The following is a 23473-nucleotide window of genomic DNA, read 5'->3' on the forward strand; positions in this document are numbered from 1 at the left end:
AGCGTCCAGTTGAATTAGGTACTCAGAGAAATCTATTGTTATATTAGTTACTGACTTGAAAATTGTCAATGGGCTGTCCAGTGCATTCCATTTCTTGTAAGTTTGAATAGAAGTTATAAATGGTAAACGACTGAAGCAAGAAGGTGGTAATTGTGCTACTTGGGATCTTCTACCGGCCCAGATAGTGAGACAGAGGTTATCAGTGTTGGTAGGAAGCTTAGAAATACAGAAGTATTATTTAAATGGACAGGACCAAAGGAAACTGCAGTAGAGGGATCTGGATGGCCTTGCACACAAATTGCAAAGGGTTAACATTTACAGCGGATAATTGGGAAGGCAAATGGAATGGTGGTGTTAATTGCAAGGGGAGTATAGCAGCATGGTGACGCAGTGGTTAGCATTGCTGCCTCACAGCGCCAGGAACCTACACTTAATTCCGGCCTCAGGTGACTGTGTGGAGTTTGCATGCTCTTCCCATGTCTGCGTGGGTTTCTTTCGGGTGCTCCAGTTCCCTCCCACAGCCCAATTTTGTGCGGGTAAGGTGGAGTAACCATGCTAAATTACACCTTGGTGTTGGAGGGATTAGCAGGATAAATACATGGGGTCACGGGGATAGGGTTGGGTGGGATTGTTGTCAGTGTAGGCTCAATGGGCTGAATGGCCTCCTTATGCTCTGTAGGGACTCTATGATTCTATGATAAAAATTGAAAACATCTTGCTACAACTGTAGAGGGTAGTGCTGTGACAACACCTAGATTGCATACAATTTTAATCTCTTTACTTGAGGTAAGTTTTATTTTTATTGTAGGAGTTCTTGTGATACAGGGGGTTGCATTCCTGCTGCAGAAGTTCCAGGTTCAGGTCTCTCTCCGGATTTGATGGCCATGGAAGGTGTGTTTGTTATCTGGCCAAATGGATTGAGGATCAACTTGTAACTCCTGCCAACAGGTGCCAATGACAGGCGGTAAGAGCTGGAGAGGTTCCTGTGTGATGGAAAACAATTGGAGCTTCTACCATCATGATTTGTAGCTTCAGGCTACAACAGGTGGCGCAGTGGCACAGCGGTTAGCACTGCTGCCTCACAGCACCAGGGACTGGGGTTCGATTCCCGGCTTGGGTCACTCTCTGTCTGGAATTTGCACGTTCTCCCCCTGTCTGCATGCATTTGCTCCAGTTTCCTCCCACAGTCCGAAAAACATGCTAGTTAGGTGCATTGCCCATGCTAAATTCTCTCTCAGTGTACCCGAACAGGCGCCGGAGTGTGGCAACTAGGGGATTTTCACAGTAACTTCATTGCAGTGTTAATGTAAGCCTAGTTGTGACACCAATAATTCAACTTTAAACTTAAAAGTGTATGTTAACACAGCAACTGGGGCCCCTTGTGGGGGGAGTGGCAGGAAGGCTGGTGTGAATCAGATTGTTGTCCCCTGACTCCTCCTCATCTAGGAGGATTGAAATTTTACCTAGCGTATGAAAATTGGATTAAATACCCACAATTGAATCTCATTTAATGTGACCTCTAAGAGCAAATGTTCTCCTCAGTATGATTCCCAGAGAATTAGACAAGGTAACACCACATGGGATAAAGCTTTCTACATCAACAACCTAATGGGTGGTCAAGTAGGTTGCAATGTTAAATTGTTCATCTTCCCTCCACAAACTGCCTTCTAAGTGACTGAAATTACTTCCAGATAATAGTGCCAGATGGTCAGTGAGCATCTCTCAGTGTCTTGCAGTTAAACTGGTTGTGCTATGTCTTTCCTGAAACGTACGCCAATTCCTCAACAACTTGTGTTTATATAACGTAATAAAATATCGAAAGGCAATTCGCAGGAGTTTTACAACATTGTTCATTGAGTCACACTTGATTTGTTTTTCTTTTTATTGTTACATGTTGGCCTCCATTGCACAGGAGCAGCGATGTGTTGTTGCAATTATACAGGGCCTTGGTGAGGCCACACTTAGAATATTGTGTGCAGTTTTGGTCTCCTTTTCTGAGGCAGGATGTTCTTGCTCTTGAGGGAGTGCAGCAAAGGTTTATCAAACTGATTCCGGGGTGGGCGGGACTGATGTATGAGGAGAGATTGACTGGGTTAGGATTGTTTTTGCTGGAGTTCAGATGAATGAGGGGAATCTCATAGAGACTTATAAAATTCTAACAGGACTAGACAGGGGAGATGCAGGGAGGATGTTCCCGAGAATGAGGGAGTCCAGAACCAGGGATCACAGTCAGATTCAAGGTAGACCATTTAGGTCAGAGGTGAAGAGACATTTCTTCACCCAAAGAGTGGTGAACCTGTGGAATTCATTACCATGGGAAGTAGTTGATGCCAAAACATTGAATGTACTGAAGAGGAGGCTGGATATAGCACTTGGGGTGAATGGGATCAAAGGTTACAGGGAGAAAGCAGGATTAGGCTATTGAGTTGAACAATCAGCCATGATTGTAATGAATGGCGGAGCAGGCTTGAAGGACAGAATGGCCTCCTCCTGCTCTTCTATGTTTCTATGTATTAATACACAGTGAAAAGTATTGTTTCTTGTGCGTTCTACAGACAAAGCATACAATTCATAGTGTTACGAAGGGGAGGGTAATCTCCTCTCTGAGAACTATCATTTGGTTACTCAAACATAAGTATCTCCCTTTCAAAATCTTTTAAAGAGTAGATGAGGAATAGTGCAATCTGCCTTCAGCAATTTTTAGTGGTCAAAAATCAAAAATAACCTCCTGCAGCTCTCTCTTCAAAAGAACCAAGTAATACTTTATTTTAACTAACAGTGAACAGGTTAACAAGCTATTAACAAACTGAACAAAATACAGTTCTAATTGAATGCTGTTTAGATAACTACAATTCCCATTTATTAATAAATTAAAAAATGTAATTTTTATAGTCATTCTCAAATGTCTATCAGATTTGTAGCCTTCCTGGATTCTTCTTCTTTACCTCTGCTCGTCTGTGGTGAAATAAAGCTTTCTTTATGTGGCATTTACACTGGCTGACAGTTGTCTGTCTGTGTCTCTCTGTCTAGCTGTTAGCTGGCAGGTGATCTTCTTGTGGCTTCTGGCCCTTTAGAACTGGGAGACATTTATACCCCCAGTGATTTAGCAAAATTTGCACTATAGGATTGGTTTAAAAGCTATCGAAACATCAAACTCAAATCCAATAGGCTGATGCAATTCAAATACTTATTTTACATTGATTGGTTAACATTCAAAACATGTTTTGATTCAAATGTTGAAGCTTGTTACCAAAGCAACCCTGTTGTTTTGCCTCTCAATACAATGTTTCAATCTGTACTGGATTCTTGTACCAGCAGCTCCCCAGCACACAGAACAAATGAAACCATCTTTTAAATAGAAAATTTTTGCAACTCTTAGCATTTTACCAGTACTTATAATGTTTATAATTTTACAGACACTAACTTCACAACAATAGAGTACACAGGGGAGAAGGAAAGGAGAGGATGCAGAATGTAGTGTTGCAGTCAGAGCTAGGGTGTAGAGTAAGACCAACTTAATGCAAGGTAAGCCCATTCAAAGGTTTGACAGCAACAGGGAAGAAGCTGTTCTTGAGTTAGTTGGTGTGTGACCTCAGACTTTTATATCTTTTTCCCGATGGAAGAAGGGGGAAGAGAGAATGCCCGGGGTGAGTGGGGTCCTTGATTATGCTGGCTGCTTTGCTGAGGCAGCGGGAAGTGTATCGGAGTCAATGGATGGGAGACTGGTTTGTGTGATGGATTGGGCTACATTCACAACACTTTGTAGTTGCTTGCAGTCTTGGGCAGAGCAGGAGCCATACCAAACTGTGATACAACCAGACCCCACTTGGACTACTGTGCGCAGTTCTGGTTGCCTCGTTACAAGAGGGATGTGGAATGTATTGAAAGGGTGCAGAAGAGATTTGCAAGGATGTTGCCTGGATTGGGTGGCATGCCTTATAAGGATAGGTTGAGGGAGCTTGGTCTTTTCTCCAAAGGATGAGAGGTGAACTGATAGAGCTTGAGAGGTATAGATCGGATGGATTCTCAGAGGCTTTTTCCAAGGGCTGGAATGGTTGCTACGAGAGCATACAGGTTTAAGATGCTGGGGAGCAGGTACAGAGGAGATATCAGGGGTAAGTTTTTCACTCAGAGGATGGTGGGTGAGTGGAATCAGCTGCCGTTGATGATGGCGGAGCCAAATTCAATAGGGTCTTTCAAGAGACTTCTGGATGAGTACATGGGACTCAATAGAATTGAGAATTATAGGTACAGTAGATATGGATGTCATCGACGCAACTTGTGGGCCGAAGGGCCTGTTTGTGCTGTAGTTTTTCTATGTTCTATGCTGTCAAACGTGAGACTTTCTAGAATTTTCTGTTTCATTTCAGATTCCGGCGTCTGCAGTAATTTGCTTTTATCTTTGTGATATTGTACACAAGGTAACGCAGACAATGACATGCACCTTTAAGAAGCTGCAAAGTGACAGCACTGCAACCCCACCATGTGTAAGGCTGGAGAAGAAATGGTACAGCCTCCGTGTTGGGTGTTCACTATTGTTTGTGACTGCTACTGTAGATTGTCACTACTGCCTAGGTCAGTAAGATTTCATGTGTACCTTATGGGTCAGGCATATAGTCAAGTAATCAATCTATGTAACTGTTAGGACCCTGCTATACCAAGACCTGTGCAGAGTGGTATATAGTTGTTGCTAGTCATAAACTTCATATAATTGAGTTCAAACAGATAGCTGGAAGGTGGTGAGCTCGTGGTATTATCGCCAGACTACTTATCTAGAAACTCAGCTAATATTCTGGAGACCCAGGTTCGAATCCCGCCATGGCAGATGGTGGAACTTGAATTCAATAAATAAATATCTGGAAATAAATATCTGGAATTAAAGATCTACTGATGACCATAGTTGGAAAAACCCATCTGGTTCACTTACCTGGTCTGGACCACATGTGACTCCAGAGTCACAGCAATGTGCGATTGACTCTCAACTGCTCTCGGGCAATAAATACTGGCTGGCCAGTGACGTCCATGTCATATGAACGAATAAAAAAATTCCCAATATCTTGTTTGACATAGATAACATAGAGACGGAAAAGAATTCTCAATATCTTGCTTAACAGAGAGACTGATCTCTTAAGATCTAGATCAAAACCCCCCACATACAGAGTGGCAGCAAAAGACCGTGATACCTAATGGCGCTGCTGAGGTTTCTCAGACACCAGCCTACTGATTGGCTCTTAGGAGTGGGCAGCTGCCAATTTTAATTGGTTGCCACTGTCAAGGTGCAGTCCTGGGTCCTGCTGACCAGTGAATCAGGATTACCCCGCTCACCCACTTACCCAATTTTCAATCCCCATCAGCAAGGCTTCTGTTGCCATGGCTGAATTCAGTGTGTGTTTGAAACTGGTTTGTCATGTTTTGACACCTCCAGTTCATCAAAGAAATATTTGACAAATCCTCAGGCACTACCCCGCATCACGTTTAGGATGCATCATGTACAGTTAAACAAATGAATCCCAGTTTGCCAAACTCTTTTGGAATGTATTCTGCCCCTGTTTTGACAATAGATTTATTTCCTCCCCCTGTGAGTACCTGAGATCTTCCTATGCATTTAGATCACAAAAGATTAACATCAGAACAAAGTGGTTTCTGCTTTGTACTGAGGTTGCACTAATGTAAACTCAACCTAAAGTCAACGTTTAACCTCCCCCGTGAAGGAAGACCCCATACTCCAGGGATTCTCCCAGGAGTTGATGGATCTCTAGATTTCAACTGCTTTAGCATTATCATCGACCAGAGCTCAGTAATCCACATTGCATCCAGGGCAATGCACAACTAATATAGTTGGAACAAAATCCTGCCGTCAGATAGTTTATTTTCATGTTTAGTCTCATGTCTTCAGGAGGTCTCACTCATGTGAAATATCTTGTAACCCTTGTGTGGCCACAACTTTCTGCAGCCTCACCCAGAGTGGTGAATGGCAAATTTTATATCGATTTTTCAGTATATCAGTTGTTGCGCAATGTGTGGGGCTTCGTAAAAGTTACCATATCTGGACATAATCTCAGTGAGTTGGCCTTATACCCATTCTCCATATCCCAGTGTGTACGTATTGCCTTTGCTCTAAACCTATGGGAATCTTCCTCTCTCTCTACCTGTAATGTTCTAACTATGTTAGAGATTGTGGGTTTTAACTAAAAAGAAAAATGTGGTTTGCACACGTAGATTCAAAGTAACACACAGCAGATTTATTGAAAGGGATGTTGCCTGCACAGAGTACCAACTGAAATTAAAAGCAGGAGCCTCTGAAATACTCAGTGACATCACCAACAAATCAAGGGGCCATGCTCTTAAAGCAATCATGCAGCTATTTAAATATATAACTTTACCTTAAATATATAACTCTACCTCTCTCACCCCAGGGGTAATTTTAACTTTGTGCCATAGTGCAAGACAGGGAATAATGAGTTGGCAGTTTGTTTTCAATCTCTCTGGATTTTTACACTTTCCATGGTGTCTAAGCTGACGTCGGGGGGTTTTTCCATAGTAGCAATAGGACAGTGAATCACTAGGAATGATCAGAAAAATTGGGACGGATGACTGTAATGGAATCTGCTTGGATTTCCTGCCATTGAAATCCAGTGTATGTTTCTGACCAGCCTATCTACTTGGTACCTGTCAGTGTTGATGTAAAACAGTTGGCAGATATCAAGCTGTTTCAGTCAAATTTCAATATTACATTCAAAGAACAACACAGCACGGGAAACAGGCCCTTCGGCCCAACGAGCCCGCGCCGCCGTCCTACTATCTCAGTGACCTATTCATGATTTTAGTCTACGTCTAACGTGCGAGGATCAGGGAGGTCCAATTTAGGGACAATTTTAGTACCCAATCAATCAGCCTAAAAGCACATCTTTGGGGGATGTGGGAGGAAACCGGAGCACCCGGAGGAAACCCACGCAACCACGGGGAGAACGTGCAAACTCCCACAGACACAGGCCCAAATCCATGTGTCCGCACAGCAACAGAGATAGTCTCTGAGCTGTCATGTTGCCCTCGAGATGGTCCAGTTTAAGCACACTAACGACATGAAGCAATAGGCAACTCCCGAAGCAACATCCAAGAGCAGCCCACTACAACCTGCCGCCTGCATGCCCCTTGCTGGACTTAAATGCCTGTGGAGACAAAAAAATTCATTATTAAACAGGCAAAGACTAACATTCCTGAGGCAAAATGTATTCCCAAGCCTACAATGTTCAGTAAGGCCTACTATATCCCCCTATATGTAGCCCGCTCATATGGCTGTCTAAGTGACTCTTAAACAACCCTAGCGTGCCTGCTTCCACCACCTTACTTGGCAGTGCATTCCACACCCCCACTACCCTTTGCGTGAAAAACTGCCCTCTAATATTTGTCTTATACCTAGCCCCCCTCACCCTAAGCCCGTGACCCCTCGTTCTATCCATTTCTTGTAGCGGAAAAAGCTTACCACCATTTACTCTATCTATCCCCTTCATAATCTTATAAACCTCTATTAGATCCCCCCTCAGCCGACGTCTCTCAAGGGAAAACAGCCCAAGTTCATCCAATCTTTCCTCGTAAGACAGCCCTTCCATACCAGGCAACATCCTGGTAAATCTCCTCTGCACTCTCTCCAGGATCTCTACATCCTTCCGGTAGTACGGCGACCAGAACTGGACACAGTACTCCAAGTGAGGCCTAACCAATGTTCTATACAACTGCAACATCAAACTCCTACTCTTATATTCTATACCTCTTCCTATGAAGGCTAACATACCATACGCTTTCCTCATCACATTCTGCACCTGTACCGACACCTTCAGGGACTTATGCACTTGCACCCCCAGGTCTCTCTGCGTATCTATACTCCGGATAGTTCTACCTTTTATCGTATAACTCCCTTCCACATTATTCCGGCCAAAGTGCATCACCTCGCATTTCTCCGGATTAAATTCCATTTGCCATCTATCTGCCCAATCTACCAGCCTGTCTATGTCCTGTTGCATTGCCAGGCACTGCTCCTCAGTACCCGCCAATCCAACCATCTTGGTGTCATCAGCAAATTTGCTGATCACACCACCTACCCCCTCTTCCAAGTCATTAATATATACCACAAATAGAAGAGGTCCAAGTACCGAGCCCTGCGGCACACCACTGGTGACAGGCCTCCAATTGGAAAAGGAGCCTTCCACTACTACTCGCTGTCTCCTCCTCCCAAGCCAGTTCTCCACCCATCTACATACCTGGCCTTGTATCCCATGAGCCTTCACCTTTTCTATCAGCCTACCATGAGGGACCTTGTCAAACGCCTTACTGAAATCCATATAGACAACATCAACGGCTTGTCCTTCGTCAACCGTTTTTGTCACCTCTTCAAAAAATTCCACTAGATTCGTAAGGCACGACCTCCCTGTAACGAAGCCATGCTGCGTATCCCTGATCAGATTGCAGCGCTCCAGATGTTCATACATCCTATCCTTGAGGATCCTCTCCATTAGCTTGCCTATAACTGAAGTCAAGCTCACCGGCCTATAATTCCCTGGGTTATCCCGCTGACCCTTCTTAAACAACGGTACTACATTTGCAATGCGCCAATCCTCTGGGACCTCACCTCACCTCACACGAGGGAAAGAATCTTGCACACTCACATCGACTTCTTCCTTCCTTTTGGATCTGACACATACAGTTGTTCATGCCAAGAGGATTCAGTCCTGTAGTTTATTAAATCTTCTGCACTTATTTGGGCAAATTTAACAAGGCCACGAGTTACTGCTGGAGCCAATGAATTGCACTGACTGCATAATATACCCCTGACACAACGTCACACTCCCTTCACTCTAACTGGACATGTAAGTTTTAATCATATGATTGAATAAATCAGGCCAAAGCAAGTGCATTCTACCCAGCAAATCTGTAATCTCAATGAACAGCAGCTATAACCAAACAAAATGTTCTTCTTTAGTCCAAGAAGCTCAAGCTCCTCCTTCATTAGTTTAAGGTTTATTTATTAGTGTCACAAGTAGGCTTATATTAACACTGTGATGAAGTTACTATAAAAACCTCCTAATTGCCACACTCTGGCGCCTGTTCGGGTACATTGAGGGAGAATTTAGCACGGCCAGTGCACCTAACCAGCACGTCTTTCCGACAGTGGGAAGAAACCTGAGCACCCAGAGGAAACCCACGCAGACATGGGGACAACATGCAAAGACCACACAGACAGTGACCCAAGCTGGGAATTGAACCTGGGTCCCTGGCACTGTGCTAACCACTGTGGATGTGGGCTCCTGGCCTCAGCTTAATGGAGCCTGGAAGCTGCTGATTGATCATCAGTGAGGCTCAGGCTGCCGATGGCACTGCAGAAGCACTTGGGTGAATGAGGAATGCTGGGAAAGCAGGCCTCAAGCCAGGGTGATGGGTAGCTAACTCTTGGAGCGGTTGGGATGCAGGGGATGTGGCCGTCGCTGGCACAGGCAGCAATTCTTACCCACCCCTAATTGCCCTTGAACTGACCTTGCTAGGCCATTTCAGAGGGGAGTTAAGAGTCATTCACATTGCTGTGGCTCTGGAGTCACATGTAGGCCAGACTAGGTGTGCATGGCAGATTTCCTTCTACAAAAGGCATCATTGGACAAACGAGGGAGAGCAGTGTAATCTGGGGTAGAGTGAGCCACTGGCTGGCTGTTAGTCAGGAGAGGCAGTGGCCTGGTGGTATTATTGCTAAACGATGAATCCAGAAACTCAGCTAATGTTTGGGGACCTGGATTCGAATCCCACCACGGCAAATGGTGGAATTTGAATTCAACAAAGAACATCTGGAATTAAGAATCTACTGACGACCATGAAATCGTTGTCGATTGTCAGAAAAACCCATCTAATGTTCTTTAGGGAAGGAAATCTGCCGTCCTTACCTGGTCTGGCCTACATGTGACTCCAGACCCAATGTAGTTGACTCTGAGCTGCCCTCCAAGGGCAACTAGGGATGGGCAATAAATGCTGGCCAGCCAGCCATGCCCATGTCCCATCAATGAATAATAAGCCGGAAGGGGCTGATCAGTAGTCTAGGTTTTGGGTCAACAGTAGACAGTTTGGGGCAGAGAGGTGATAGGATATAGAAGCAGTCCATATCTTTTAATATGGAGCCAGGAGATGAACACATTCAGTGAAATAGAGGGGTGTTGGGGGGGTGGGGGGGGGGCTCTTCCTGCTGCTAGAGTAGTTAAATCTCATGTCTGGTGACAGATTCTCTAATATCTTTTAATGTTTCAGTGACCTAGATTAGTTCAGAAGAATGAGGCAAACAGTTGACAGCAAAAGAAATGATTTCGCTTTCATTAATTCCACAGGAAATTAGATTTGTTGCTTCTGTTCCTCATGGAGCAGTTAATGAGTGTCTGACAAGTCTGAAATTTAGAATGGTTTTTTTCTGATGACCATCTATTTGTAATGTGTTTGATAATAATATACCACAATATGAATAAATGTAAGTTTTGCTGAATTAAAGATAGAAAATGCTGAATAAACGCAATGGGCCTGATTTTACCATCGCTCTGTGCTTGTTTTCGGGTGCGAAAACTTGGTAAAATCGGGCATGAGGCGAGTAGTACAAGCTGTGCCTGCCTCCACCAAGGCCCGAAAATGGCCGCGATCAGGACCGCGCCCAAAACGAAATGCACGCATTTAATTTGACTTAATGGGCTGCATGCTCAATTTTACCGACACTTCCCACTTTACCACCGAGTTCACCCATCCGGAATCGGTGTGGAACAGACATACTCCATATAAGTTCAATTCGAGCACTCCACCAGTGAGTGTTAGTGAGGAGGTAAGTACCGAGTGTCCGACGGCTGTCTGCTTGAGATTGGTGGGGGGTGGGTGGGGTGCGGGGGCAAGGGGGGGGGCAGAAGAGATGGGAGTGGGGGAGGGATGTTCGCTGCCACTCTTCCTAAGTCCGCCAAGCACTTAGAATTGTAACGATAAATAGGGCCCAGTAGGTCTGGTCCGTTGCATCAGTGACTGTATCGGTGCCAATTCACGCTCTTGTCTGGACCTGCAAACATGTACCGATTTTCTTTCCAGTTTCCACCCCTCTTTCATCTTTTTTTTGTTTTTATTCCAATTCAATCAAATCAAGTCCAATTCAGAGTCTCAACAAGTTGGGACATTCCCGATCCAAGCTGACAAGACAGGGCTCTCACCTCCTGTTTTGGGCTTGATCTACATGATCCAAGCTGATTGGTGTAGGTATAGTTCCTCCTCCAAGGCTTGATCTCATTTGCATCTTAGCCAAAAGACCGAGATGCCGCTTTTAAAAATTGCTTCAAATGGAGCTAAAATGTAACTTAATGACTCCAACCAAGCACAGCATGTCGATACTACACTTGATCTTAGCCAATAGGCCGAGAGCAATTCGTACAATCCATTTCTGACACTTCCCCTCCCTGCCTTGACCTCTCTGTCTCCATTTTTGGTGATAGACTGACGACCAATATCCATTACAAACTCACCGACTCCCACAGTTACCTCGACTACAGCTCCCTACACCCTGCTTCCTTAAACACTCCATCTCATTCTCCCAATTTCTCTGCCCCTGTTGCATCTATTTTGATGATGCAACCTTCGCAGATAGTGCTTCTGACATGTCTGTCTTTTTCCTTAACTGAGGTTTCCCCCCGTGATTGACATGGTATTCAACTGTGTCCAACCCATTTCCCACACCCCTGCCTTTACCCCTTCTCCTCCCACCGAGGGTCACAACAGGATCCGTCCTGTCCTCTTTTCATCCCACCAGCCTCCCATTCAAAGGATCATCCTCCTGCATAATGCCCCTTACCCTACCCCCATCCCCATCAGCGTTCCGCAGGAATGGCTCCCTCTGCCTGGTCCCCCTCTCCGTCACACCAGGTCTTCAACCCTACCCTCGGCACCTTCCCTTGCAAATCACACAAGGTGCAAAACCTGCCCCTTCACATGCTTCCTCCTGTCTGTTCAAGGGCCCAAACATTCCCCACATCCAGATCACTTGTGCACCCACCTTACCCACCTGCCCATTCACTGACTCGCCCATTCCTACATTCGCTAACATTCAGACTGGACATTTAAATTTACTATATGCCAGCTCACTGCTAAAGTTTAAAGTTTATTTATTCTTGTCACAGTAGACATACATTAATGGTGCGATTTGAAATGATTTGATCTGATTTATTATTGTCACATGTATTAACATACAGTGAAAAGTGATGTTTCTTGCACGCTATACAGACAAAGCATATCATTCATAGAGAAGGAAATGAGAGGGTGCAGAATGTCATGTTACAGCCATAGCTAGGGTGTAGAGAAAGATCACCTTAATGCCAGGTAAGTCCATTCAAAAGTCTGATGGCAGCAGGGAAGAAGCTGTTTTTGAATCAGTTGGTATGTGATCTCAGACTTTTGTGTCTTTTTCCCAATGGAAGAAGGTAAAAGAAAGAATGTCCGAGGCTCGGGCATCCTTAATTATGCTGGCTGCTTTGCTGAGACAGCAATGTGCCGAGTCAATGGCTGGGAGGCTGGACTGGGCTGTGAAAGTTACTGTGAAAATCTCCTACTCGCCACACTCTGGCACCTGTTTGGGTGCACTGAGGGAGAATTTAGCATGGCCAATGCACCTAACCAGCACGTCTTTCGGACTATGGGAGGAAACAGGAGCACCCGGAGGAAGCCCATAGAGATGTGGGGAAAATATGCAAACTCCTCACAGTGACCCAAGCTGGGAATTGAACCTGAATCCCTGGCACTGTGAGGCAGCAGTGCCTCCCATATTATGCTTGGTGTCGACTTCCAGTGTAATACCATGGTACATCTGCTCCATGGTGAGCAATTTGCTGGAGACAGAAAATATTTCTGTCATCCGTCAAACGTATTTCAGTCCAGGATTAATAGTCGAGCAATAATACCACTAGACCATTGCCTCTCTAATTGCCCCTCATTGTCCCAAGGTTTGTGGGTAGGGAAATTAGGGTAAATGCATGGGGTTGTGGGGTTCAGGTGGTGGGTTGGGCCTGGGTAAAATGCTCTGTTGGAGAGCCGGTGCAGACTTGATGGGCCAAATGGCCTCTTTTTGCACTGTAGTATTTCTATGAATCTGTGATTCTATCTGTCCTTAACTGTACTCTTGCTGTACCCTGGAATCAGACAGCACAGCACCTGGTAAACTGCAGATAATGTACAGAGCCAGCAAGAAGCAGGAGACAAACATTACCAGGAAGAAGTCTCACCCAAAATATTATAGGAATAAAGACCTTTGTGATACCTGACAGCATGAAAGTGGAGTCTAATTACAGGCTATAGATAGTGATGGTGGAGGCTCCAACTTCCTTTTCATCCCATGGCCTGAGTAACATCTATTAGAGTCTAAAGGCATGTCCTGGAGATGCAAATTCTTCTTATTTGTATAAGTCCATTGGAAATATTTGATGTTGCTGCACTAATCAGAGGCAACGCAGTGGGACTGAATATTGGATTTACTCAGTGGGGTGTGGGCAGAGGGGTGGGGGAAGGTGGTGGAACATGCATCTCCCAATTTAAATCCAGATTTCAACAATACGCACACTGGAAAATTGGGCTTAAATTTGTTTCTTATCGCCTGCAGAGCTCTAACTATAGCAATGATGTGGAGATGCTGGTGTTGGACTGGGGGGGTGGGCACAATAAGAAGTCTCATAACATCTGGTTAAAGTGGCCACTTTACTCACCTGATGAAAGAGCAGCCCCCCGAAAGCTGGTGTTGTGAGACTTCTTACTGTGCTGACTGTTGTTTGTCCATCGTCATCAATGAGGACCTCGACACCATTAGTCATTTTGAGGCTGGTTGTGGTGACTGATCAGGCCAATTCAGGCACGGAATGTCCTGGCACATATTGGACAGACTTGTGTAGACACTGTAGTTGTTGCGCTGGTGGTTTTGGACTTGCGCAGCTCACGCTTAAGTTGTGCTTCAGTAATAAACCTTGCTTTGTGAGCTTGACAGCCTTTGTGGATGAGGCAGCGCCAGGTAGGGCAGTTTTGTGCCAGCGTTTCCCAGGTGGTCGTGTCAATGTCAAGCAACTTCAGAGAGGCTTTGAGTGTGTCTTTGAAATGCGCTGATTATATCAAGACAGAGGCCCGTAACACCTTTCTCATCCTAATTAGGTATTTTTGAAGATTAGTCACTGCTGAAATATTGGAAACATAGGAGCCAATTCTCACGCAAAGCAAACTCTCATAGACAGCCAAGTGATAAACATAACTAATTAACCTGTATTGTGATGTTTATTGAGGGATATTTAGACATGATAACTCCAGATAATGCTACAGCATCTTCTGCATCTACCTGAGCAGATAGACAGGGGGCCCTGTTTTACTATTTTGATTCTAAGCGCTGGACGAACTTGAAACTGGGAGTGTTTCAGATCCAATTTTTAGATCCATTCTCAGGTGCCCCCATTTGTACTCTGCCTGAAAAAATATCAGCAATTCCGAATCGTGCTGTAGAAGCCTGCGGGCGGGGCTTAACACACCCAAAACTCTGTAACTCTGATCAGTGCCTCCAACTGCACATGTGCAGACCAAATAAATGATAGAATGTGGCACCCCTGCCACATTGCTCCGGGCTGGATAATGCCTCCCCCTGGCCCCCACAGACATTGCCCCACCCCCACAACATTACTGACCCCCTTATCCTCCCACCTGCCTGCTGCCCAGACTGAATGTGGGCCCCTCCCCCCTTCCTCCTCGCTAATCACAGGCAGAGTGGGAGCGGACACCCCCTTCTCCCTCACTGATCACAGACAGAGTGGGAGCGAACACCCCTTCCCCCTCACTGATCGCAGAGTGGGAGCGGACACCCCCTTCTCCCTCACTGATCACAGAGTGGGAGCGGACCCACCCTTCCCCCTCACTGATCACAGAGTGGGAGCGGACCCCCCCTTCCCCCTCACTGATCACAGACAGAGTGGGAGCGGACACCCCCTTTTCCCTCACTGATCACAGACAGAGTGGGAGCGGACACCCCCTTCCCCCTCACTGATCACAGAGTGGGAGCGGACACCCCCTTCCCCCTCACTGATCACAGACAGAGTGGGAGCGGACACCCCCTTCTCCCTCACTGATCACAGACAGAGTGGGAGCGGACCCCCCCTTCTCCCTCACTGATCACAGAGTGGGAGCGGACCCACCCTTCCCCCTCACTGATCACAGAGTGGGAGCGGACCCCCCCTTCCCCCTCACTGATCACAGACAGAGTGGGAGCGGACACCCCCTTTTCCCTCACTGATCACAGACAGAGTGGGAGCGGACACCCCCTTCCCCCTCACTGATCACAGAGTGGGAGCGGACACCCCCTTCCCCCTCACTGATCACAGACAGAGTGGGAGCGGACACCCCCTTCTCCCTCACTGATCACAGACAGAGTGGGAGCGGACACCCCCTTCCCCCTCACTGATCACAGACAGAGTGGGAGCGGACACCCCCTTCCCCCTCACTGATCACAGACAGAGTGGGAGTGGACACCCCCTTCTCCCTCGCTGATCACAGACAGAGTGGGAGCGGACACCCCCTTCTCCCTCACTGATCACAGACAGAGTGGGAGTGGACCCCCCCTTCTCCCTCACTGATCACAGGCAGAGTGGGAGCGGACACCCCCTTCCCCCTCACTGATCACAGAGTGGGAGCGGACACCCCCTTCTCCCTCACTGATCACAGACAGAGTGGGAGCGGACACCCCCTTCCCCCTCACTGATCACAGACAGAGTGGGAGTGGACACCCCCTTCTCCCTCGCTGATCACAGACAGAGTGGGAGCGGACACCCCCTTCTCCCTCACTGATCACAGACAGAGTGGGAGTGGACCCCCCCTTCTCCCTCACTGATCACAGGCAGAGTGGGAGCGGACACCCCCTTCTCCCTCACTGATCACAGACAGAGTGGGAGCAGACACCCCCTTCTCCCTCACTGATCACAGACAGAGTGGGAGCGGACACCCCCTTCTCCCTCACTGATCACAGACAGAGTGGGAGTGGACCCCCCCTTCTCCCTCACTCATCACAGGCAGAGTGGGAGCGGACACCCCCTTCTCCCTCACTGATCACAGACAGAGTGGGAGCGGACACCCCCTTCCCCCTCACTGATCACAGACAGAGTGGGAGCGGACACCCTCTTCCCCCTCACTGATCACAGACAGAGTGGGAACGGACACCCCCTTCCCCCTCACTGATCACAGACAGAGTGGGAGCGGACACCCCCTTCCCCCTCACTGATCACAGACAGAGTGGGAGCGGACACCCCCTTCTCCCTCACTGATCACAGACAGAGTGGGAGCGGACACCCCCTTCTCCCTCACTGATCACAGACAGAGTGGGAGCGGACACCCCCTTCTCCCTCACTGATCACAGACAGAGTGGGAGCGGACACCCCCTTCTCCCTCACTGATCACAGAGTGGGAGCGGACACCCCCTTCTCCCTCACTGATCACAGAGTGGGAGCGGACACCCCCTTCCCCCTCACTGATCACAGACAGAGTGGGAGCGGACACCCCCTTCTCCCTCACTGATCACAGACAGAGTGGGAGCGGACACCCCCTTCTCCCTCACTGATCACAGACAGAGTGGGAGCGGACACCCCCTTCTCCCTCACTGATCACAGACAGAGTGGGAGCGGACACCCCTTCCCCCTCACTGATCACAGACAGAGTGGGAGCGGACACCCCCTTCTCCCTCACTGATCACAGACAGAGTGGGAGCGGACACCCCCTTCTCCCTCACTGATCACAGAGTGGGAGCGGACACCCCCTTCTCCCTCACTGATCACAGAGTGGGAGCGGACACCCCCTTCTCCCTCACTGATCACAGAGTGGGAGCGGACACCCCCTTCCCCCTCACTGATCACAGACAGAGTGGGAGCGGACACCCCTTCCCCCTCACTGATCACAGACAGAGTGGGAGTGGACCCCCCCTTCTCCCTCACTGATCACAGACAGAGTGGGAGCGGACACCCCCTTCTCCCTCACTGATCACAGACAGAGTGGGAGCGGACACCCCCTTCTCCCTCACTGATCACAGACAGAGTGGGAGCGGACACCCCCTTCTCCCTCATTGATCACAGAGTGGGAGCGGACACCCCCTTCTCCCTCACTGATCACAGACAGAGTGGGAGCGGACACCCCCTTCTCCCTCACTGATCACAGAGTGGGAGCGGACACCCCCTTCCCCCTCACTGATCTCAGGTAGCGTGGCAGAGGACCCCCCTTCCCCTTCACTGATCTCAGGCACAGTATCAGCAGACCCCCCCTTCCCCCTTGCTGATCTCATGCAGAGTGACAGTGGATGCCCCCTTTCCCCCTTGCTGATCTCAGGCACGGTAGCGGTGGACCCCCCCCCACCCCCGGCCCCTCACTGATTGCAGGCAGAGTTGCAGCAGGCTCCCACCCCCCACTTCCTGCCACCGATCTCACACAGAGAGCTGTTGGATGCTCGGCACTTTCTTCCTCACTAGCTGGAGCGCCCGAATTGGATTTTTGTAAAGCATGTCTGTTTCACACTGATTCTGGATGGTGAAGGAGGAAGTGCCAGTAAGGTTGGGCGTGTAGCCCATTAAGTCAATTTAAATACATGCAAATGAATTTAAATGGTGGTCGCGCTTGTTTCAGGCATGTTCCCGATTGCAGCCATTTTCGGGCTTTAATAAAGGGGGAACTGGCACGGAGCAAGCACGGATCGCGCTATTTTACCAAGTTTTTGCGCCTGAAAATGGGTACAATTTGATAGTAAAATGAGCCCAGGATCTCAGTTTAACATTGTATCTGAAGAGGAAAGTAGAGTTGAGTCCACAATCAGACCAGCTATGACTTTATCAAATTATTAGCAGGCTTGAGGGGCAGAATGGCCTAATCCAGCTCCTAATTTGTATGTTCGGACAGATCATGCCACTTTCCCACTGCTGTATTGGACTGCCAGTCTAGAGGCTAGCATACTGAGCCTTGGCTGACACTCAGTGGTGGGCAATGGTTTGTGACCCCTGCAGGGTCTGCCAGTCTTCTAGTGAAATTATTGGAAGGCTCCCTCAGCATTGTAAGGCCAGCAGAGTGAACCATCCTGTAATAGGATTGGGCAGCGTCAACATGGATTTGTGAAAGGGAAATCGCACTTAGCATCTCGAGTGGCATTTGGACTTTCAGAAGTTTTCAATAAGACTCCGCACAGGGAGGTTAGTAAGCAGAACTAGAGTACATGGGATAGGGGGTTATATACTGACTTGGATTGAGAAATGGGCAGAAAACTGAGAGTAGGAATAAATGGGTCATTCTCCGGATGGCAGGCAGTGATCAGTGGGGTACTGAGAGGATCAGTGCTAGGGTCCCAGCTATTTGTCATCTATATCAGTAATTTGGATCTGAAGACAAAATGTAATACTTCAAAGTTTGCTGATGAATGTGAGATGTGAGGAGTATACAAAGAGGTTTAAAGAGACTTAGACATGGGCAAGAACATGGCAGATGGAATATAATACGGAAGAATCTGAAGTTATCCACTTTGGTGGGACAAATGTCTCTATATTTCTTAAACGAGGAGAGATTGGGAAGTGCTGATGTCTAAAGGGACCTGGATGTTCTTGTTCCTGTGTCATTCAAAGCTAACATTCAGGTGCAGCAAACTATTAAGACGGCCAATGGTCTGTTGGCCTTTGTTGCAAGAGGATTTGAGTGCAGGAATAAAGAAGACTTGTTGCATTTTTACAGAGCAGGCTTGTTCAAAGTGAGGTCCAGCCCGCGAAATCCCTTTGTGTGGCCCTCAGTGTTAGTTTTAAAAATGTCATCCAAAGAAATATGTTTGAATGGAAGATACTCCTCCAATTACAGGTCATTTCTCCCTCACGTTTACTTTAGGTAGGCTCACCATGAAGACAGGGTAGATGCAGGAAGGATGTGCCTCCTGACCGCGGGAGGTTTGGAATCTGTCTCAGAATATGGGGTGGGCTATTTAGGACTGAGGGATGGAGCAATTCCTTCACTCAGGGTGTGTTGAATCTTTGGAATTCTCTACCTCAGGGAGCTGTGGAAGCTCAATAGTTGAATATATTCAAGACAGAGATGGGTAGATTTCTAAATATGAAATATATCAAAGAGTATATTTATATCCACCAGCGACAAACAGTGTCAGCCATGTGTACCATGTACAAGATGCACTGCAGGAACTCACCAAGGCTCCTTAGGTAGCACCTTCCAAACCCACAACTACTATCATCTAGAAGGACAAGTGCAGCACATACCTTGGAAGATCACCAACTCCAAGTCACCATCTTAACTTGGAAAAATATCCCCCTCCCTTCACTGTCGCTGTGTCAAAATCCTGGAACTCCCTCCCTGACAGCACCATGTATGTACCTACGCCATGTGGGCGGCAGTAGTTCACGAAGACAACTCACCATCACCTTCTCAAGGGCACTTGGGAATGGGCAAGAAATTAAATGAATCGAAAAAATACGGGGATAATGCAGGAAAATAGCAATGAGGTAGATCAATTATGATCGAGTTGAATGGTGGAACAGGCTTGAGGGGCTGAATGGCCTTCTCCTGCTCTTATTTCCTATGTTTCCATGTAATGATATTGTTGGAAGATAGGATAACCCAACACTGAAGCACTGTGACAAGTTTCACTTCCTCCAGTGACAAAGAGCATCGCGTAACTTCATGGTGGAATAAATTTTTTATGTGCAACTTTTGCTTCTGTCTTGGAATAGATTTCAGTAACGAATGAGATCCAGTGATGTGCGGATAGGAGCAAACTGTTCATGTGGCAGTTATTCTGGAAAGGCATTACAGGATGCACAAGCATTAACAAAGTGATTATGTAGATTAGAATGGATGAGTTAGTGAAAGTCAGCCAATCAGTGCCAATGTTAAGGCAATAGGTTGGTAATTTGTCAACTGTTGCTTTTATATTGATTATTATTACACAGATAATTTTATATTTACTTCCCAGATTTCGTATTTGGAAAGTGTTGTGAAATTCTGAACAATTTGGAGAACACACTTGGATTATAAATTATTTTGCGCATTGCCCACTTTTAGGGCATTACTCAGAGTGTCAAAGGTGCTCATACGTTGGGTCAGACATGTGAACAAATGTCTGGTCAGAGATCTGTCACCCATCACACTGGGTAAGTACAAAGAAGAGGTGTCTTTCAATTAATCCTGCCCCACGTTTTAAGTCCTTTGCTTGTGCAAACATGTGAATCGTGTAAAGAGGACTGCAGACAGGGCTTTAAACTAATTAGGGGGTGGAGGGTGCGAGGGTAGGTGACATTACGAGGCCTAAAGTTAAGAAGAGGGTACAGGTAAGGGAAGAGGCCGAGGATGTCCCAATAATAAAGAGAGTAGGGGGCGTGAGTATGGTTGGTGGCGTTCCGGCAAATAGGGTCCAGGTGAAGGCTGGGATGAAGGCACTTTATCTGAATGCACGAAGCATTCGGAATAAAGTGGATGAGCTGGTGGCGCAGATCGGCACAAATGGATATGATCTGGTGGCCATTACAGAGACGTGGCTGCAAGGTGACAGGGACTGGGAGCTGAATGTCCGGGGTATCAAGTGTTTAGGAAGGATAGGCGGGAGGAAAAAGTGGGGGGCATAGCTCTGCTGATTAAGAATAGCATCAGGGTGGTAGCTAGGGATGATATTGGAGCCAAAGAGCAGAATGTGGAATTGTTGTGGGTAGAGATTAGGAACAGCAAAGGGAGGAAGACACTGGTGGGTGTCGTCTATAGGCCCCCGAGTAATGATCTGGAGGTGGGGCGGGCTGTTAACGTGCAAATAAGTGCGACATGCAGGAATGGGACGGCCGTAATTATGGGGGATTTCAATCTACATATAGATTAGTCGACCCATGTTGGACACGGTGGGCTCGACGAGGAGTTCTTGGAATGCTGCCGGGATAGTTTCCTTGAACAGTGTGTGTTGGAGCCGACGAGGGAGCAAGCTATCTTGGATCTGGTGTTATGTAATGAGGCGGGTAGAATTAGGGACCTTGCGGTGAAGGATCCTCTTGGGGAGAGTGATCATTGTATGGTAGAGTTTCTGGTGCAGATGGAGGAGGAGAAAGTGGGTTCCCAGACACGCGTCCTTTGTTTGAACAGAGGGGAGTACGGTAGGATGAGAGAAGAATTGGCGAATGTGGACTGGGGGAGCGCGTTGGAAGGTAGGTCTGCTGAGGAGCAGTGGAGGATCTTTAAGGAGATCTTTCTTGGTGCTCAGCAGAAATTTATTCCGATGGTCAAAAAGGACCATAGGAGGAGAGGTAGTAAGCCGTGGATAACGAAGGAGGTGAAGGAAAGTGTTCAATTAAAAGCGGAGGAATTTAGAGTAGCTAAGAGTAGTGGGCGAGAAGAGGATTGGGAGAGGTTTAAATGTCAACAAAGATTGACAAAGAATTTGATAAAGAAGGGTAGGAGAAACTATGAAGCTGGGCTAGCGCTTAATATAAAAAAGGATAGCAAGAGTTTTTATAAATATATAAAAAGGAAGAGGCTGACTAGGGTGAACGTTGGACCCTTAGAGGATGAGAAGGGGGACTTAGTGGTAGGGGATGGGGAAATGGCTGAGGTCTTGAATAACTTTTTTGTTTCGGTCTTCACGGAGGAGGACCTGAATAATTTGCCGGGTGTTAGCGATGGAAAGGTGGTAGGACCGGAGGGTCTCAATGACATTATTGTTACTAGAGAGGCGGTGCTCGACAGACTGGAGGGGCTGATTGTGGACAAGTCCCCAGGACCGGATGGAATGCATCTGAGGGTTCTGAAAGAAATGGCGGAGGTGATAGTGGATGCCTTGGTGGTTATTTTCCAAACGTCGCTGGATTCCGGGGAAGTGCCAGAAGATTGGAAAGCAGCTAATGTTATGCTGTTGTTTAAGAAGGGTGCCAGGCAAAAGGCAGGGAATTATAGGCCGGTTAGTTTAACGTCTGTTGTAGGTAAAATGTTAGAATCCGTCATCAAGGAGGAAATAGCAAGGCATCTTGAGGGGAATTGCTTGATAGAGCAGACGCAGCACGGTTTCGTTAAGGGGAAGTCGTGTCTGACAAATTTATTGGAGTTCTATGAGGATGTGTCTAGGGCGGTGGATAGAGGAGAGCCGGTGGATGTGGTCTTTCTTGATTTTCAGAAGGCGTTTGACAAGGTACCTCACAAGAGGTTATTGCAGAAGGCCAGGGGACATGGAGTTGGGGGTAGGTGTTAGCGTGGATAGAGGATTGGTTGTCAAATAGGAGGCAGAGAGTGGGGGTCAATGGGTGCTATTCGGATTGGCGGTTGGTGACTAGTGGAGTGCCCCAGGGGTCGGTGCTGGGGCCTCAGCTATTTACCATTTATATAGATGATCCTCGCACATTAGGCGTAGACTAAAATCATGAATAGGTCACTGAGACAATGGGACGGCGGCGCGGGCTCGTTGGGCCGAAGGGCCTGTTTCCCGTGCTGTGTTGTTCTTTGTTCTTTGTTCTATGATCTGGAGGAGGGAACTGAGTGTATGGTGTCGAAATTTGCTGATGACACCAAGATTGGTGGAACGGCAAATTGCGCGGAGGGTGTGGAGAGTCTACAGAAGGATCTAGATAGGATGGGCGAATGGGCCAGGAACTGGCAAATGGAATTTAATGTTGGCAAGTGCGAGGTGGTCCACTTTGGTAGGAATAATGGTAGGAAGGATTATTACATATGTGGAGAAAAACTGCAGCAGGCAATGGTGCAGAGGGACCTTGGGGTCCTTGTGCATGAGTCGCAAAAACCCAGCTTGCAGGTGCAGCAGGTGGTCAGGAAGGTGAATGGGATGCTGGCCTTCATAGCGAGGGAGATTGAATATAAAAGTAGGGAGGTCTTGCTGCGGCTGTATAGGGCATTGGTGAGGCCGCAGCTGGAGTACTGTGTGCAGTTTTGGGCGCCGTACTTACGCAAGGATATTTTGGCCTTGGAGGGAGTGCAGAGGAGGTTTACTAGGCTGATGCCGGAGTTGAGGGGGTTGAGCTATGAGGAGAGGCTGAATAAACTAGGCTTGTACTCGTTAGAGTTTAGAAGAATGAGGGGAGATCTCATTGAGACATATAAGATGATGAATGGGATGGATAGGATAGAGGTGGAGAGACTCTTCCCGCTCAAAAAAGACAGTAGGACTAGGGGGCACAGCCTCAAGATAAAGGGGAGGCGGTTTAGAACGGAGTTGAGGAGGAACTTCTTCACTCAAAGGGTGGTGAATCTCTGGAATTCTCTGCCCGTTGAAGTGGTGGAGGCTGCCTCGCTAAATAATTTTAAGACGCGGGTTGATGGGTTTTTGATAGGAGAGGGAATTAAGGGTTATGGGGAGAGGGCGAGAATGTGGAACTGAGCCACGACAGATCAGCCATGATCTTATTGAATGGCGGGGCAGGCTCGAAGGGCTAGATGGCCTACTCCTGCTCCT

The sequence above is a fragment of the Carcharhinus amblyrhynchos genome, chromosome 7 (genome assembly GCF_965287045.1).
Source record: "Carcharhinus amblyrhynchos chromosome 7, sCarAmb.v2.hapA, whole genome shotgun sequence".
Lineage (NCBI taxonomy): Eukaryota > Metazoa > Chordata > Chondrichthyes > Carcharhiniformes > Carcharhinidae > Carcharhinus > Carcharhinus amblyrhynchos.